The sequence below is a fragment of the Podarcis liolepis genome (assembly GCF_965112155.1).
Source record: "Podarcis liolepis genome assembly, contig: HAP1_SCAFFOLD_22, whole genome shotgun sequence".
NCBI lineage: Eukaryota > Metazoa > Chordata > Lepidosauria > Squamata > Lacertidae > Podarcis > Podarcis liolepis.
Genome location: NW_028148947.1, coordinates 1,090,073 through 1,109,643, shown reverse-complemented (window position 1 = coordinate 1,109,643; position 19,571 = coordinate 1,090,073).

Sequence of the window (19,571 nt, the reverse complement as noted above, 5' to 3'; positions counted from 1 at the left end):
TTTTATCATCGGAAACAGAATTAGCCCTTGACGTCTGAACAACTTTTTTTGAAAAAATCCCTAAGCCGCGCGGTCACAATTTCTGCTCAAAATCTGACTTTCTGCAATTCACTCAAAAATGTTGGCAAACTGTTGCAAGTGATCCCCTGAAATGTTTTTCGGTGGAAACAGATGGGTTTTTATCATCGGAAACAGAATTAGCCCTCGACGTCTGAACAACTTTTTTTGAAAAAATCCCTAAGCCGCGCGGTCACAATTTCTGCTCAAAATCTGACGTTCTGCAATTCACTCAAAAATGTTGGCAAACTGTTGCAATTGATCCCCTGAAAAGTTTTTCGGTGGAAACAGATGGGTTTTTATCATCGGAAACAGAATTAGCCCTCGACGTCTGAACAACTTTTTTTGAAAAAATCCCTAAGCCGCGCGGTCACAATTTCTGCTCAAAATCTGACGTTCTGCAATTCACTCAAAAATGTTGGCAAACTGTTGCAATTGATCCACTGAAAAGTTTTTCGGTGGAAACAGATGGGTTTTTATCATCGGAAACAGAATTAGCCCTTGACGTCTGAACAACTTTTTTTGAAAAAATCCCTAAGCCGCGCGGTCACAATTTCTGCTCAAAATCTGACGTTCTGCAATTCACTCAAAAATGTTGGCAAACTGTTGCAATTGATCCCCTGAAAAGTTTTTCGGTGGAAACAGATGGGTTTTTATCATCGGAAACAGAATTAGCCCTTGACGTCTGAACAACTTTTTTTGAAAAAATCCCTAAGCCACGCGGTCACAATTTCTGCTCAAAATCTGACGTTCTGTAATTCACTCAAAAATGTTGGCAAACTGTTTCGAGTGATCCCCTGAAATGTTTTTCGGTGGAAACAGATGGGTTTTTATCATCGGAAACAGAATTAGACCTCGACGTCTGAACAACTTTTTTTGAAAAAATCCCTAATCCGCGCGGTCACAATTTCAGCAAAAATCTGACGTTCTGCAATTCACTCAAATATGTTGGCAAACTGTTGCAAACGATCCCTGAAAGGTTTTTCGGTGGAAACTGATGGGTTTTTATTATCGGGAACAGAATTAGCCCTCGACGTCTGAACAACTTTTTGTGAAAAGATCCCTAAGCTGCGCGGTCACAATTTCTGCTAAAAATCTGACGTTCTGCAATTCACTCAAAAATGTTGGCAAACTGTTTCGAGTGATCCCCTGAAATGTTTTTCGGTGGAAACAGATGGGTTTTTATCATCGGAAACAGAATTAGCCCTCGACGTCTGAACAACTTTTTTTGAAAAAATCCCTAAGCCGCGCGGTCACAATTTCTGCTCAAAATCTGACGTTCTGCAATTCACTCAAAAATGTTGGCAAACTGTTGCAATTGATCCACTGAAAAGTTTTTCGGTGGAAACAGATGGGTTTTTATCATCGGAAACAGAATTAGCCCTTGACGTCTGAACAACTTTTTTTGAAAAAATCCCTAAGCCGCGCGGTCACAATTTCTGCTCAAAATCTGACTTTCTGCAATTCACTCAAAAATGTTGGCAAACTGTTGCGAGTGAACCCCTGAAATGTTTTTCGGTGGAAACAGATGGGTTTTTATCATCGGAAACAGAATTAGCCCTTGACGTCTGAACAACTTTTTTTGAAAAAATCCCTAAGCCGCGCGGTCACAATTTCTGCTCAAAATCTGACTTTCTGCAATTCACTCAAAAATGTTGGCAAACTGTTGCAAGTGATCCCCTGAAATGTTTTTCGGTGGAAACAGATGGGTTTTTATCATCGGAAACAGAATTAGCCCTCGACGTCTGAACAACTTTTTTTGAAAAAATCCCTAAGCCGCGCGGTCACAATTTCTGCTCAAAATCTGACGTTCTGCAATTCACTCAAAAATGTTGGCAAACTGTTGCAATTGATCCCCTGAAAAGTTTTTCGGTGGAAACAGATGGGTTTTTATCATCGGAAACAGAATAAGCCCTTGACGTCTGAACAACTTTTTTTGAAAAAATCCCTAAGCCGCGCGGTCACAATTTCTGCTCAAAATCTGACGTTCTGTAATTCACTCAAAAATGTTGGCAAACTGTTTCGAGTGATCCCCTGAAATGTTTTTCGGTGGAAACAGATGGGTTTTTATCATCGGAAACAGAAATAGACCTCGACGTCTGAACAACTTTTTTTGAAAAAATCCCTAATCCGCGCGGTCACAATTTCAGCAAAAATCTGACGTTCTGCAATTCACTCAAATATGTTGGCAAACTGTTGCAAACGATCCCTGAAAGGTTTTTCGGTGGAAACTGATGGGTTTTTATTATCGGGAACAGAATTAGCCCTCGACGTCTGAACAACTTTTTGTGAAAAGATCCCTAAGCTGCGCGGTCACAATTTCTGCTAAAAATCTGACGTTCTGCAATTCACTCAAAAATGTTGGCAAACTGTTTCGAGTGATCCCCTGAAATGTTTTTCGGTGGAAACAGATGGGTTTTTATCATCGGAAACAGAATTAGACCTCGACGTCTGAACAACTTTTTTTGAAAAAATCCCTAATCCGCGCGGTCACAATTTCAGCAAAAATCTGACGTTCTGCAATTCACTCAAATATGTTGGCAAACTGTTGCAAACGATCCCTGAAAGGTTTTTCGGTGGAAACTGATGGGTTTTTATTATCGGGAACAGAATTAGCCCTCGACGTCTGAACAACTTTTTTTGAAAAAATCCCTAAGCCGCGCGGTCACAATTTCTGCTCAAAATCTGACGTTCTGCAATTCACTCAAAAATGTTGGCAAACTGTTGCGAGTGAACCCGTGAAATGTTTTTTGGTGGAAACAGATGGGTTTTTATCATCGGAAACAGAATTAGCCCTCGACGTCTGAACAACTTTTTTTGAAAAAATCCCTAAGCCGCGCGGTCACAATTTCTGCTCAAAATCTGACGTTCTGCAATTCACTCAAAAATGTTGGCAAACTGTTGCAATTGATCCACTGAAAAGTTTTTCGGTGGAAACAGATGGGTTTTTATCATCGGAAACAGAATTAGCCCTTGACGTCTGAACAACTTTTTTTGAAAAAATCCCTAAGCCGCGCGGTCACAATTTCTGCTCAAAATCTGACGTTCTGCAATTCACTCAAAAATGTTGGCAAACTGTTGCAATTGATCCCCTGAAAAGTTTTTCGGTGGAAACAGATGGGTTTTTATCATCGGAAACAGAATTAGCCCTTGACGTCTGAACAACTTTTTTTGAAAAAATCCCTAAGCCGCGCGGTCACAATTTCTGCTCAAAATCTGACGTTCTGTAATTCACTCAAAAATGTTGGCAAACTGTTTCGAGTGATCCCCTGAAATGTTTTTCGGTGGAAACAGATGGGTTTTTATCATCGGAAACAGAATTAGACCTCGACGTCTGAACAACTTTTTTTGAAAAAATCCCTAATCCGCGCGGTCACAATTTCAGCAAAAATCTGACGTTCTGCAATTCACTCAAATATGTTGGCAAACTGTTGCAAACGATCCCTGAAAGGTTTTTCGGTGGAAACTGATGGGTTTTTATTATCGGGAACAGAATTAGCCCTCGACGTCTGAACAACTTTTTGTGAAAAGATCCCTAAGCTGCGCGGTCACAATTTCTGCTAAAAATCTGACGTTCTGCAATTCACTCAAAAATGTTGGCAAACTGTTTCGAGTGATCCCCTGAAATGTTTTTCGGTGGAAACAGATGGGTTTTTATCATCGGAAACAGAATTAGCCCTCGACGTCTGAACAACTTTTTTTGAAAAAATCCCTAAGCCGCGCGGTCACAATTTCTGCTCAAAATCTGACGTTCTGCAATTCACTCAAAAATGTTGGCAAACTGTTGCAATTGATCCACTGAAAAGTTTTTCGGTGGAAACAGATGGGTTTTTATCATCGGAAACAGAATTAGCCCTTGACGTCTGAACAACTTTTTTTGAAAAAATCCCTAAGCCGCGCGGTCACAATTTCTGCTCAAAATCTGACTTTCTGCAATTCACTCAAAAATGTTGGCAAACTGTTGCGAGTGAACCCCTGAAATGTTTTTTGGTGGAAACAGATGGGTTTTTATCATCGGAAACAGAATTAGCCCTTGACGTCTGAACAACTTTTTTTGAAAAAATCCCTAAGCCGCGCGGTCACAATTTCTGCTCAAAATCTGACGTTCTGCAATTCACTCAAAAATGTTGGCAAACTGTTGCAAGTGATCCCCTGAAATGTTTTTCGGTGGAAACAGATGGGTTTTTATCATCGGAAACAGAATTAGCCCTCGACGTCTGAACAACTTTTTTTGAAAAAATCCCTAAGCCGCGCGGTCACAATTTCTGCTCAAAATCTGACGTTCTGCAATTCACTCAAAAATGTTGGCAAACTGTTGCAATTGATCCCCTGAAAAGTTTTTCGGTGGAAACAGATGGGTTTTTATCATCGGAAACAGAATTAGCCCTTGACGTCTGAACAACTTTTTTTGAAAAAATCCCTAAGCCGCGCGGTCACAATTTCTGCTCAAAATCTGACGTTCTGTAATTCACTCAAAAATGTTGGCAAACTGTTTCGAGTGATCCCCTGAAATGTTTTTCGGTGGAAACAGATGGGTTTTTATCATCGGAAACAGAATTAGACCTCGACGTCTGAACAACTTTTTTTGAAAAAATCCCTAATCCGCGCGGTCACAATTTCAGCAAAAATCTGACGTTCTGCAATTCACTCAAATATGTTGGCAAACTGTTGCAAACGATCCCTGAAAGGTTTTTCGGTGGAAACTGATGGGTTTTTATTATCGGGAACAGAATTAGCCCTCGACGTCTGAACAACTTTTTGTGAAAAGATCCCTAAGCTGCGCGGTCACAATTTCTGCTAAAAATCTGACGTTCTGCAATTCACTCAAAAATGTTGGCAAACTGTTTCGAGTGATCCCCTGAAATGTTTTTCGGTGGAAACAGATGGGTTTTTATCATCGGAAACAGAATTAGACCTCGACGTCTGAACAACTTTTTTTGAAAAAATCCCTAATCCGCGCGGTCACAATTTCAGCAAAAATCTGACGTTCTGCAATTCACTCAAATATGTTGGCAAACTGTTGCAAACGATCCCTGAAAGGTTTTTCGGTGGAAACTGATGGGTTTTTATTATCGGGAACAGAATTAGCCCTCGACGTCTGAACAACTTTTTTTGAAAAAATCCCTAAGCTGCGCGGTCACAATTTCTGCTAAAAATCTGACGTTCTGCAATTCACTCAAAAATGTTGGCAAACTGTTGCGAGTGATCCCCTGAAATGTTTTTCGGTGGAAACAGATGCGTTTTTATCATCGGAAACAGAATTAGCCCTCGACGTCTGAACAACTTTTTTTGAAAAAATCCCTAAGCCGCGCGGTCACAATTTCTGCTCAAAATCTAACGTTCTGCAATTCACTCCAAAATGTTGGCAAACTGTTGCGAGTGATCCCCTGAAATGTTTTTCGGTGGAAACAGATGGGTTTTTATCATCGGAAACAGAATTAGCCCTCGACGTCTGAACAACTTTTTTTGAAAAAATCCCTAAGCCGCGCGGTCACAATTTCTGCTAAAAATCTGACGTTCTGCAATTCACTCAAAAATGTTGGCAAACTGTTGCGAGTGATCCCCTGAAATGTTTTTCGGTGGAAACAGATGGGTTTTTATCATCGGAAACAGAATTAGCCCTTGACGTCTGAACAACTTTTTTTGAAAAAATCCCTAAGCCGCGCGGTCACAATTTCTGCTCAAAATCTGACGTTCTGCAATTCACTCAAAAATGTTTGCAAACTGTTGCAATTGATCCCCTGAAAAGTTTTTCGGTGGAAACAGATGGGTTTTTATCATCGGAAACAGAATTAGGCCTCGACGTCTGAACAACTTTTTTTGAAAAAATCCCTAATCCGCGCGGTCACAATTTCAGCAAAAATCTGACGTTCTGCAATTCACTCAAATATGTTGGCAAACTGTTGCAAACGATCCCTGAAAGGTTTTTCGGTGGAAACTGATGGGTTTTTATTATCGGGAACAGAATTAGCCCTCGACGTCTGAACAACTTTTTGTGAAAAGATCCCTAAGCTGCGCGGTCACAATTTCTGCTAAAAATCTGACGTTCTGCAATTCACTCAAAAATCTTGGCAAACTGTTTCGAGTGATCCCCTGAAATGTTTTTCGGTGGAAACAGATGGGTTTTTATCATCGGAAACAGAATTAGACCTCGACGTCTGAACAACTTTTTTTGAAAAAATCCCTAAGCTGCGCGGTCACAATTTCTGCTAAAAATCTGACGTTCTGCAATTCACTCAAATATGTTGGCAAACTGTTGCAAACGATCCCTGAAAGGTTTTTCGGTGGAAACTGATGGGTTTTTATTATCGGGAACAGAATTAGCCCTCGACGTCTGAACAACTTTTTGTGAAAAGATCCCTAAGCTGCGCGGTCACAATTTCTGCTAAAAATCTGACGTTCTGCAATTCACTCAAAAATGTTGGCAAACTGTTGCGAGTGATCCCCTGAAATGTTTTTCGGTGGAAACAGATGGGTTTTTATCATCGGAAACAGAATTAGCCCTCGACGTCTGAACAACTTTTTTTGAAAAAATCCCTAAGCCGCGCGGTCACAATTTCTGCTCAAAATCTAACGTTCTGCAATTCACTCCAAAATGTTGGCAAACTGTTGCGAGTGATCCCCTGAAATGTTTTTCGGTGGAAACAGATGGGTTTTTATCATCGGAAACAGAATTAGCCCTCGACGTCTGAACAACTTTTTTTGAAAAAATCCCTAAGCCGCGCGGTCACAATTTCTGCTCAAAATCTGACATTCTGCAATTCACTCAAAAATGTTGGCAAACTGTTGCAATTGATCCCCTGAAAAGTTTTTCGGTGGAAACAGATGGGTTTTTATCATCGGAAACAGAATTAGGCCTCGACGTCTGAACAACTTTTTTTGAAAAGATCCCTAAGCCGCGCGGTCACAATTTCTGCTAAAAATCTGACGTTCTGCAATTCACTCAAAAATGTTGGCAAACTGTTGCGAGTGATCCCCTGAAATTTTTTTCGGTGGAAACAGATGGGTTTTTATCATCGGAAACAGAATTAGCCCTTGACGTCTGAACAACTTTTTTTGAAAAAATCCCTAAGCCGCGCGGTCACAATTTCTGCTCAAAATCTGACGTTCTGCAATTCACTCAAAAATGTTTGCAAACTGTTGCAATTGATCCCCTGAAAAGTTTTTCGGTGGAAACAGATGGGTTTTTATCATCGGAAACAGAATTAGGCCTCAACGTCTGAACAACTTTTTTTGAAAAAATCCCTAATCCGCGCGGTCACAATTTCAGCAAAAATCTGACGTTCTGCAATTCACTCAAATATGTTGGCAAACTGTTGCAAACGATCCCTGAAAGGTTTTTCGGTGGAAACTGATGGGTTTTTATTATCGGGAACAGAATTAGCCCTCGACGTCTGAACAACTTTTTGTGAAAAGATCCCTAAGCTGCGCGGTCACAATTTCTGCTAAAAATCTGACGTTCTGCAATTCACTCAAAAATGTTGGCAAACTGTTTCGAGTGATCCCCTGAAATGTTTTTCGGTGGAAACAGATGGGTTTTTATCATCGGAAACAGAATTAGACCTCGACGTCTGAACAACTTTTTTTGAAAAAATCCCTAAGCTGCGCGGTCACAATTTCTGCTAAAAATCTGACGTTCTGCAATTCACTCAAATATGTTGGCAAACTGTTGCAAACGATCCCTGAAAGGTTTTTCGGTGGAAACTGATGGGTTTTTATTATCGGGAACAGAATTAGCCCTCGACGTCTGAACAACTTTTTGTGAAAAGATCCCTAAGCTGCGCGGTCACAATTTCTGCTAAAAATCTGACGTTCTGCAATTCACTCAAAAATGTTGGCAAACTGTTGCGAGTGATCCCCTGAAATGTTTTTCGGTGGAAACAGATGGGTTTTTATCATCGGAAACAGAATTAGCCCTCGACGTCTGAACAACTTTTTTTGAAAAAATCCCTAAGCCGCGCGGTCACAATTTCTGCTCAAAATCTAACGTTCTGCAATTCACTCCAAAATGTTGGCAAACTGTTGCGAGTGATCCCCTGAAATGTTTTTCGGTGGAAACAGATGGGTTTTTATCATCGGAAACAGAATTAGCCCTCGACGTCTGAACAACTTTTTTTGAAAAAATCCCTAAGCCGCGCGGTCACAATTTCTGCTCAAAATCTGACATTCTGCAATTCACTCAAAAATGTTGGCAAACTGTTGCAATTGATCCCCTGAAAAGTTTTTCGGTGGAAACAGATGGGTTTTTATCATCGGAAACAGAATTAGGCCTCGACGTCTGAACAACTTTTTTTGAAAAGATCCCTAAGCCGCGCGGTCACAATTTCTGCTAAAAATCTGACGTTCTGCAATTCACTCAAAAATGTTGGCAAACTGTTGCGAGTGATCCCCTGAAATTTTTTTCGGTGGAAACAGATGGGTTTTTATCATCGGAAACAGAATTAGCCCTTGACGTCTGAACAACTTTTTTTGAAAAAATCCCTAAGCCGCGCGGTCACAGTTTCTGCTCAAAATCTGACGTTCTGCAATTCACTCAAAAATGTTTGCAAACTGTTGCAATTGATCCCCTGAAAAGTTTTTCGGTGGAAACAGATGGGTTTTTATCATCGGAAACAGAATTAGGCCTCGACGTCTGAACAACTTTTTTTGAAAAGATCCCTAAGCCGCGCGGTCACAATTTCTGCTCAAAATCTGACGTTCTGCAATTCACTCAAAGATGTTGGCAAACTGTTGCGAGTGATCCCCTGAAATGTTTTTCGGTGGAAACAGATGGGTATTTATCATCGGAAACAGAATTAGCCCTCGACGTCTGAACAACTTTTTTTGAAAAAATCCCTAAGCCGCGCGGTCACAATTTCTGCTAAAAATCTGACGTTCTGCAATTCACTCCAAAATGTTGGCAAACTGTTGCAAGTGATCCCCTGAAATGTTTTTCGGTGGAAACAGATGGGTTTTTATCATCGGAAACAGAATTAGCCCTCGACGTCTGAACAACTTTTTTTGAAAAAATCCCTAAGCCACGCGGTCACAATTTCTGCTCAAAATCTGACGTTCTGCAATTCACTCAAAGATGTTGGCAAACTGTTGCGAGTGATCCCCTGAAATGTTTTTCGGTGGAAACAGATGGGTATTTATCATCGGAAACAGAATTAGCCCTCGACGTCTGAACAACTTTTTTTGAAAAAATCCCTAAGCCGCGCGGTCACAATTTCTGCTAAAAATCTGACGTTCTGCAATTCACTCCAAAATGTTGGCAAACTGTTGCAAGTGATCCCCTGAAATGTTTTTCGGTGGAAACAGATGGGTTTTTATCATCGGAAACAGAATTAGCCCTCGACGTCTGAACAACTTTTTTTGAAAAAATCCCTAAGCCGCGCGGTCACAATTTCTGCTAAAAATCTGACGTTCTGCAATTCACTCTAAAATGTTGGCAAACTGTTGCAAGTGATCCCCTGAAATGTTTTTCGGTGGAAACAGATGGGTTTTTATCATCGGAAACAGAATTAGCCCTCGACGTCTGAATAACTTTTTTTGAAAAAATCCCTAAGCCGCGCGGTCACAATTTCTGCTAAAAATCTGACGTTCTGCAATTCACTCCAAAATGTTGGCAAACTGTTGCAAGTGATCCCCTGAAATGTTTTTCGGTGGAAACAGATGGGTTTTTATCATCGGAAACAGAATTAGCCCTCGACGTCTGAACAACTTTTTTTGAAAAAATCCCTAAGCCGCGCGGTCACAATTTCTGCTAAAAATCTGACGTTCTGCAATTCACTCAAAAATGTTGGCAAACTGTTGCGAGTGATCCCCTGAAAGGTTTATCGGTGGAAACAGATGGGTTTTTATCATCGGAAACAGAATTAGCCCTCGACGTCTGAACAACTTTTTTTGAAAAAATCCCTAAGCCGCGCGGTCACAATTTCTGCTAAAAATCTGACGTTCTGCAATTCACTCAAAAATGTTGGCAAAATGTTGCAAGTGATCCCCTGAAATGTTTTTCGGTAGAAACAGATGGTTTTTATCATCGGGAACAGAATTAGCCCTCGACGTCTGAACAACTTTTTTTGAAAAAATCCCTAAGCCGCGCGGTCACAATTTCTGCTAAAAATATGATGTTCTGCAATTCACTCAAAAATGTTGGCAAACTGTTGCGAGTGATCCCCTGAAATGTTTTTCAGTGGAAACAGATGGGTTTTTATCATCGGAAACAGAATTAGCCCTCAACGTCTGAACAACTTTTTTTGAAAAAATCCCTAAGCCGCGCGGTCACAATTTCTGCTAAAAATCTGACGTTCTGCAATTCACTCAAAAATGTTGGCAAACTGTTGCGAGTGATCCCCTGAAATGTTTTTCAGTGGAAACAGATGGGTTTTTATCATCGGAAATAGAATTAGCCCTCGACGTCTGAACAACTTTTTTTGAAAAAATCCCTAAGCCGCGCGGTCACAATTTCTGCTAAAAATCTGACGTTCTGCAATTCACTCCAAAATGTTGGCAAACTGTTGCAAGTGATCCCCTGAAAGGTTTTTTGGTGGAAACAGATGGGTTTTTATCACCGGAAACAGAATTAGCCCTCGACGTCTGAACAAATTTTTGTGAAAAAATCCCTAAGCCGCGCGGTCACAATTTCTGTTAAAAATCTGACGTTCTGCAATTCACTCAAAAATGTTGGCAAACTGTTGCGAGTGATCCCCTGAAATGTTTTTCGGTGTAAACTGATGGGTTTTTATCATCGGAAACAGAATTAGCCCTCGACTTCTGAAGAACTTTTTTTGAAAAAATCCCTAAGCCGCGCGGTCACAATTTCTGCTCAAAATCTGACGTTCTGCAATTCACTCAAAAATGTTGGCAAACTGTTGCCAGTGATCCCCTGAAATGTTTTTCGGTGGAAACAGATGGGTTTTTATCATCGGAAACAGAATTAGCCCTCGACGTCTGAACAACTTTTTTTGGAAAAGATCCCTAAGCCGCGCGGTCACAATTTCTGCTAAAAATCTGACGTTCTGCAATTCACTCAAAAATGTTGGCAAACTGTTGCGAGTGATCCCCTGAAATGTTTTTCGGTGGAAACAGATGGGTTTTTATCATCGGAAACAGAATTAGGCCTCGACGTCTGAACAACTTTTTTTGAAAAGATCCCTAAGCCACGCGGTCACAATTTCTGCTAAAAATCTGACGTTCTGCAATTCACTCAAAAATGTTGGCAAACTGTTACGAGTGATCCTCTGAAAGGTTTTTTGGTGGAAACAGATGGGTTTTTATCACCGGAAACAGAATTAGCCCTCGACGTCTGAACAACTTTTTTTGAAAAAATCCCTAAGCCGCGCGGTCACAATTTCTGTTAAAAATCTGACGTTCTGCAATTCACTCAAAAATGTTGGCAAACTGTTGCGAGTGATCCCCTGAAATGTTTTTCGGTGTAAACTGATGGGTTTTTATCATCGGAAACAGAATTAGCCCTCGACTTCTGAAGAACTTTTTTTGAAAAAATCCCTAAGCCGCGCGGTCACAATTTCTGCTCAAAATCTGACGTTCTGCAATTCACTCAAAAATGTTGGCAAACTGTTGCCAGTGATCCCCTGAAATGTTTTTTGGTGGAAACAGATGGGTTTTTATCATCGGAAACAGAATTAGCCCTCGACGTCTGAACAACTTTTTTTGAAAAGATCCCTAAGCCGCGCGGTCACAATTTCTGCTAAAAATCTGACGTTCTGCAATTCACTCAAAAATGTTGGCAAACTGTTGCGAGTGATCCCCTGAAATGTTTTTCGGTGGAAACAGATGGGTTTTTATCATCGGAAACAGAATTAGCCCTCGACGTCTGAACAACTTTTTTTGAAAAGATCCCTAAGCCACGCGGTCACAATTTCTGCTAAAAATCTGACGTTCTGCAATTCACTCAAAAATGTTGGCAAACTGTTACGAGTGATCCCCTGAAATGTTTTTCAGTGGAAACAGATGGGTTTTTATCATTGGAAACAGAATTAGCCCTCGACGTCTGAACAACTTTTTTTGAAAAAATCCCTAAGCCGCGCGGTCACAATTTCTGCTCAAAATCTGACGTTCTGCAATTCACTCAAAAATGTTGGCAAAATGTTGCAAGTGATCCCCTGCAATATTTTTCGGTAGAAACAGATGGGTTTTTATCATCGGGAACAGAATTAGCCCTCGACGTCTGAACAACTTTTTTTGAAAAAATCCCTAAGCCGCGTGGTCACAATTTCTGCTCTAAATCTGACGTTCTGCAATTCACTCAAAATGGTGGCAAACTGTTGCAAGTGATCCCCTGAAATGTTTTTCGGTGGAAACAGATGGGTTTTTATCATCGGAAACAGAATTAGCCCTCGACGTCTGAACAACTTTTTTTGAAAAAATCCCTAAGCCGCGCGGTCACAATTTCTGCTAAAAATCTGACGTTCTGCAATTCACTCAAAAATGTTGGCAAACTGTTGCAAGTGATCCCCTGAAATGTTTTTCGGTGGAAACAGATGGGTTTTTATCATCGGAAACAGAATTAGCCCTCGACGTCTGAACAACTTTTTTTGAAAAAATCCCTAAGCCGCGCGGTCACAATTTCTGCTAAAAATCTGACGTTCTGCAATTCACTCTAAAATGTTGGCAAACTGTTGCAAGTGATCCCCTGAAATGTTTTTCGGTGGAAACAGATGGGTTTTTATCATCGGAAACAGAATTAGCCCTCGACGTCTGAATAACTTTTTTTGAAAAAATCCCTAAGCCGCGCGGTCACAATTTCTGCTAAAAATCTGACGTTCTGCAATTCACTCCAAAATGTTGGCAAACTGTTGCAAGTGATCCCCTGAAATGTTTTTCGGTGGAAACAGATGGGTTTTTATCATCGGAAACAGAATTAGCCCTCGACGTCTGAACAACTTTTTTTGAAAAAATCCCTAAGCCGCGCGGTCACAATTTCTGCTAAAAATCTGACGTTCTGCAATTCACTCAAAAATGTTGGCAAACTGTTGCGAGTGATCCCCTGAAAGGTTTATCGGTGGAAACAGATGGGTTTTTATCATCGGAAACAGAATTAGCCCTCGACGTCTGAACAACTTTTTTTGAAAAAATCCCTAAGCCGCGCGGTCACAATTTCTGCTAAAAATCTGACGTTCTGCAATTCACTCAAAAATGTTGGCAAAATGTTGCAAGTGATCCCCTGAAATGTTTTTCGGTAGAAACAGATGGTTTTTATCATCGGGAACAGAATTAGCCCTCGACGTCTGAACAACTTTTTTTGAAAAAATCCCTAAGCCGCGCGGTCACAATTTCTGCTAAAAATCTGACGTTCTGCAATTCACTCTAAAATGTTGGCAAACTGTTGCAAGTGATCCCCTGAAATGTTTTTCGGTGGAAACAGATGGGTTTTTATCATCGGAAACAGAATTAGCCCTCGACGTCTGAATAACTTTTTTTGAAAAAATCCCTAAGCCGCGCGGTCACAATTTCTGCTAAAAATCTGACGTTCTGCAATTCACTCCAAAATGTTGGCAAACTGTTGCGAGTGATCCCCTGAAATGTTTTTCGGTGTAAACTGATGGGTTTTTATCATCGGAAACAGAATTAGCCCTCGACTTCTGAAGAACTTTTTTTGAAAAAATCCCTAAGCCGCGCGGTCACAATTTCTGCTCAAAATCTGACGTTCTGCAATTCACTCAAAAATGTTGGCAAACTGTTGCCAGTGATCCCCTGAAATGTTTTTCGGTGGAAACAGATGGGTTTTTATCATCGGAAACAGAATTAGCCCTCGACGTCTGAACAACTTTTTTTGGAAAAGATCCCTAAGCCGCGCGGTCACAATTTCTGCTAAAAATCTGACGTTCTGCAATTCACTCAAAAATGTTGGCAAACTGTTGCGAGTGATCCCCTGAAATGTTTTTCGGTGGAAACAGATGGGTTTTTATCATCGGAAACAGAATTAGGCCTCGACGTCTGAACAACTTTTTTTGAAAAGATCCCTAAGCCACGCGGTCACAATTTCTGCTAAAAATCTGACGTTCTGCAATTCACTCAAAAATGTTGGCAAACTGTTACGAGTGATCCTCTGAAAGGTTTTTTGGTGGAAACAGATGGGTTTTTATCACCGGAAACAGAATTAGCCCTCGACGTCTGAACAACTTTTTTTGAAAAAATCCCTAAGCCGCGCGGTCACAATTTCTGTTAAAAATCTGACGTTCTGCAATTCACTCAAAAATGTTGGCAAACTGTTGCGAGTGATCCCCTGAAATGTTTTTCGGTGTAAACTGATGGGTTTTTATCATCGGAAACAGAATTAGCCCTCGACTTCTGAAGAACTTTTTTTGAAAAAATCCCTAAGCCGCGCGGTCACAATTTCTGCTCAAAATCTGACGTTCTGCAATTCACTCAAAAATGTTGGCAAACTGTTGCCAGTGATCCCCTGAAATGTTTTTTGGTGGAAACAGATGGGTTTTTATCATCGGAAACAGAATTAGCCCTCGACGTCTGAACAACTTTTTTTGAAAAGATCCCTAAGCCGCGCGGTCACAATTTCTGCTAAAAATCTGACGTTCTGCAATTCACTCAAAAATGTTGGCAAACTGTTGCGAGTGATCCCCTGAAATGTTTTTCGGTGGAAACAGATGGGTTTTTATCATCGGAAACAGAATTAGCCCTCGACGTCTGAACAACTTTTTTTGAAAAGATCCCTAAGCCACGCGGTCACAATTTCTGCTAAAAATCTGACGTTCTGCAATTCACTCAAAAATGTTGGCAAACTGTTACGAGTGATCCCCTGAAATGTTTTTCAGTGGAAACAGATGGGTTTTTATCATTGGAAACAGAATTAGCCCTCGACGTCTGAACAACTTTTTTTGAAAAAATCCCTAAGCCGCGCGGTCACAATTTCTGCTCAAAATCTGACGTTCTGCAATTCACTCAAAAATGTTGGCAAAATGTTGCAAGTGATCCCCTGCAATATTTTTCGGTAGAAACAGATGGGTTTTTATCATCGGGAACAGAATTAGCCCTCGACGTCTGAACAACTTTTTTTGAAAAAATCCCTAAGCCGCGTGGTCACAATTTCTGCTCTAAATCTGACGTTCTGCAATTCACTCAAAATGGTGGCAAACTGTTGCAAGTGATCCCCTGAAATGTTTTTCGGTGGAAACAGATGGGTTTTTATCATCGGGAACAGAATTAGCCCTCGACGTCTGAACAACATTTTTTGAAAAAATCCCTAAGCCGCGCGGTCACAATTTCTGCTAAAAATCTGACGTTCTGCAATTCACTCCAAAATGTTGGCAAACTGTTGCAAGTTATCCCCTGAAATGTTTTTCGGTGGAAACAGATGGGTTTTTATCATCGGAAACAGAATTAGCCCTCGACGTCTGAACAACTTTTTTTGAAAAAATCCCTAAGCCGCGCGGTCACAATTTCTGCTAAAAATCTGACGTTCTGCAATTCACTCTAAAATGTTGGCAAACTGTTGCAAGTGATCCCCTGAAATGTTTTTCGGTGGAAACAGATGGGTTTTTATCATCGGAAACAGAATTAGCCCTCGACGTCTGAATAACTTTTTTTGAAAAAATCCCTAAGCCGCGCGGTCACAATTTCTGCTAAAAATCTGACGTTCTGCAATTCACTCCAAAATGTTGGCAAACTGTTGCAAGTGATCCCCTGAAATGTTTTTCGGTGGAAACAGATGGGTTTTTATCATCGGAAACAGAATTAGCCCTCGACGTCTGAACAACTTTTTTTGAAAAAATCCCTAAGCCGCGCGGTCACAATTTCTGCTAAAAATCTGACGTTCTGCAATTCACTCAAAAATGTTGGCAAACTGTTGCGAGTGATCCCCTGAAAGGTTTATCGGTGGAAACAGATGGGTTTTTATCATCGGAAACAGAATTAGCCCTCGACGTCTGAACAACTTTTTTTGAAAAAATCCCTAAGCCGCGCGGTCACAATTTCTGCTAAAAATCTGACGTTCTGCAATTCACTCAAAAATGTTGGCAAAATGTTGCAAGTGATCCCCTGAAATGTTTTTCGGTAGAAACAGATGGTTTTTATCATCGGGAACAGAATTAGCCCTCGACGTCTGAACAACTTTTTTTGAAAAAATCCCTAAGCCGCGCGGTCACAATTTCTGCTAAAAATATGATGTTCTGCAATTCACTCAAAAATGTTGGCAAACTGTTGCGAGTGATCCCCTGAAATGTTTTTCAGTGGAAACAGATGGGTTTTTATCATCGGAAACAGAATTAGCCCTCAACGTCTGAACAACTTTTTTTGAAAAAATCCCTAAGCCGCGCGGTCACAATTTCTGCTAAAAATCTGACGTTCTGCAATTCACTCAAAAATGTTGGCAAACTGTTGCGAGTGATCCCCTGAAATGTTTTTCAGTGGAAACAGATGGGTTTTTATCATCGGAAATAGAATTAGCCCTCGACGTCTGAACAACTTTTTTTGAAAAAATCCCTAAGCCGCGCGGTCACAATTTCTGCTAAAAATCTGACGTTCTGCAATTCACTCCAAAATGTTGGCAAACTGTTGCAAGTGATCCCCTGAAAGGTTTTTTGGTGGAAACAGATGGGTTTTTATCACCGGAAACAGAATTAGCCCTCGACGTCTGAACAAATTTTTGTGAAAAAATCCCTAAGCCGCGCGGTCACAATTTCTGTTAAAAATCTGACGTTCTGCAATTCACTCAAAAATGTTGGCAAACTGTTGCGAGTGATCCCCTGAAATGTTTTTCGGTGTAAACTGATGGGTTTTTATCATCGGAAACAGAATTAGCCCTCGACTTCTGAAGAACTTTTTTTGAAAAAATCCCTAAGCCGCGCGGTCACAATTTCTGCTCAAAATCTGACGTTCTGCAATTCACTCAAAAATGTTGGCAAACTGTTGCCAGTGATCCCCTGAAATGTTTTTCGGTGGAAACAGATGGGTTTTTATCATCGGAAACAGAATTAGCCCTCGACGTCTGAACAACTTTTTTTGGAAAAGATCCCTAAGCCGCGCGGTCACAATTTCTGCTAAAAATCTGACGTTCTGCAATTCACTCAAAAATGTTGGCAAACTGTTGCGAGTGATCCCCTGAAATGTTTTTCGGTGGAAACAGATGGGTTTTTATCATCGGAAACAGAATTAGGCCTCGACGTCTGAACAACTTTTTTTGAAAAGATCCCTAAGCCACGCGGTCACAATTTCTGCTAAAAATCTGACGTTCTGCAATTCACTCAAAAATGTTGGCAAACTGTTACGAGTGATCCTCTGAAAGGTTTTTTGGTGGAAACAGATGGGTTTTTATCACCGGAAACAGAATTAGCCCTCGACGTCTGAACAACTTTTTTTGAAAAAATCCCTAAGCCGCGCGGTCACAATTTCTGTTAAAAATCTGACGTTCTGCAATTCACTCAAAAATGTTGGCAAACTGTTGCGAGTGATCCCCTGAAATGTTTTTCGGTGTAAACTGATGGGTTTTTATCATCGGAAACAGAATTAGCCCTCGACTTCTGAAGAACTTTTTTTGAAAAAATCCCTAAGCCGCGCGGTCACAATTTCTGCTCAAAATCTGACGTTCTGCAATTCACTCAAAAATGTTGGCAAACTGTTGCCAGTGATCCCCTGAAATGTTTTTTGGTGGAAACAGATGGGTTTTTATCATCGGAAACAGAATTAGCCCTCGACGTCTGAACAACTTTTTTTGAAAAGATCCCTAAGCCGCGCGGTCACAATTTCTGCTAAAAATCTGACGTTCTGCAATTCACTCAAAAATGTTGGCAAACTGTTACGAGTGATCCCCTGAAATGTTTTTCAGTGGAAACAGATGGGTTTTTATCATTGGAAACAGAATTAGCCCTCGACGTCTGAACAACTTTTTTTGAAAAAATCCCTAAGCCGCGCGGTCACAATTTCTGCTCAAAATCTGACGTTCTGCAATTCACTCAAAAATGTTGGCAAAATGTTGCAAGTGATCCCCTGCAATATTTTTCGGTAGAAACAGATGGGTTTTTATCATCGGGAACAGAATTAGCCCTCGACGTCTGAACAACTTTTTTTGAAAAAATCCCTAAGCCGCGTGGTCACAATTTCTGCTCTAAATCTGACGTTCTGCAATTCACTCAAAATGGTGGCAAACTGTTGCAAGTGATCCCCTGAAATGTTTTTCGGTGGAAACAGATGGGTTTTTATCATCGGGAACAGAATTAGCCCTCGACGTCTGAACAACATTTTTTGAAAAAATCCCTAAGCCGCGCGGTCACAATTTCTGCTAAAAATCTGACGTTCTGCAATTCACTCCAAAATGTTGGCAAACTGTTGCAAGTGATCCCCTGAAATGTTTTTCGGTGGAAACAGATGGGTTTTTATCATCGGAAACAGAATTAGCCCTCGACGTCTGAACAACTTTTTTTGAAAAAATCCCTAAGCCGCGCGGTCACAATTTCTGCTAAAAATCTGACGTTCTGCAATTCACTCTAAAATGTTGGCAAACTGTTGCAAGTGATCCCCTGAAATGTTTTTCGGTGGAAACAGATGGGTTTTTATCATCGGAAACAGAATTAGCCCTCGACGTCTGAACAACTTTTTTTGAAAAAATCCCTAAGCCGCGCGGTCACAATTTCTGCTCAAAATCTGACGTTCTGCAATTCACTCCAAAATGTTGGCAAACTGTTGCAAGTGATCCCCTGAAATGTTTTTCGGTGGAAACAGATGGGTTTTTATCATCGGAAACAGAATTAGCCCTCGACGTCTGAACAACTTTTTTTGAAAAAATCCCTAAGCCGCGCGGTCACAATATCTGCTAAAAATCTGACGTTCTGCAATTCACTCTAAAATGTTGGCAAACTGTTGCAAGTGATCCCCTGAAATGTTTTTCGGTGGAAACAGATGGGTTTTTATCATCGGAAACAGAATTAGCCCTCGACGTCTGAACAACTTTTTTTGAAAAAATCCCTAAGCCGCGCGGTCACAATATCTGCTAAAAATCTGACGTTCTGCAATTCACTCTAAAATGTTGGCAAACTGTTGCAAGTGATCCCCTGAAATGTTTTTCGGTGGAAACAGATGGGTTTTTATCATCGGAAACAGAATTAGCCCTCGACGTCTGAACAACTTTTTTTGAAAAAATCCCTAAGTCGCGCGGTCACAATTTCTGCTAAAAATCTGACGTTCTGCAATTCACTCAAAAATGTTGGCAAACTGTTGCGAGTGATCCCCTGAAAGGTTTATCGGTGGAAACAGATGGGTTTTTATCATCGGAAACAGAATTAGCCCTCGACGTCTGAACAACTTTTTTTGAAAAAATCCCTAAGCCGCGCGGTCACAATTTCTGCTAAAAATCTGACGTTCTGCAATTCACTCAAAGATGTTGGCAAACTGTTTCGAGTGATCCCCTGAAATGTTTTTTGGTGGAAACACATGGGTTTTTATCATCGGAAACAGAATTAGCCCTCGACGTCTGAACAACTTTTTTTGAAAAAATCCCTAAGCCGCGCGGTCACAATTTCTGCTCAAAATCTGACGTTCTGCAATTCACTTAAAAATGT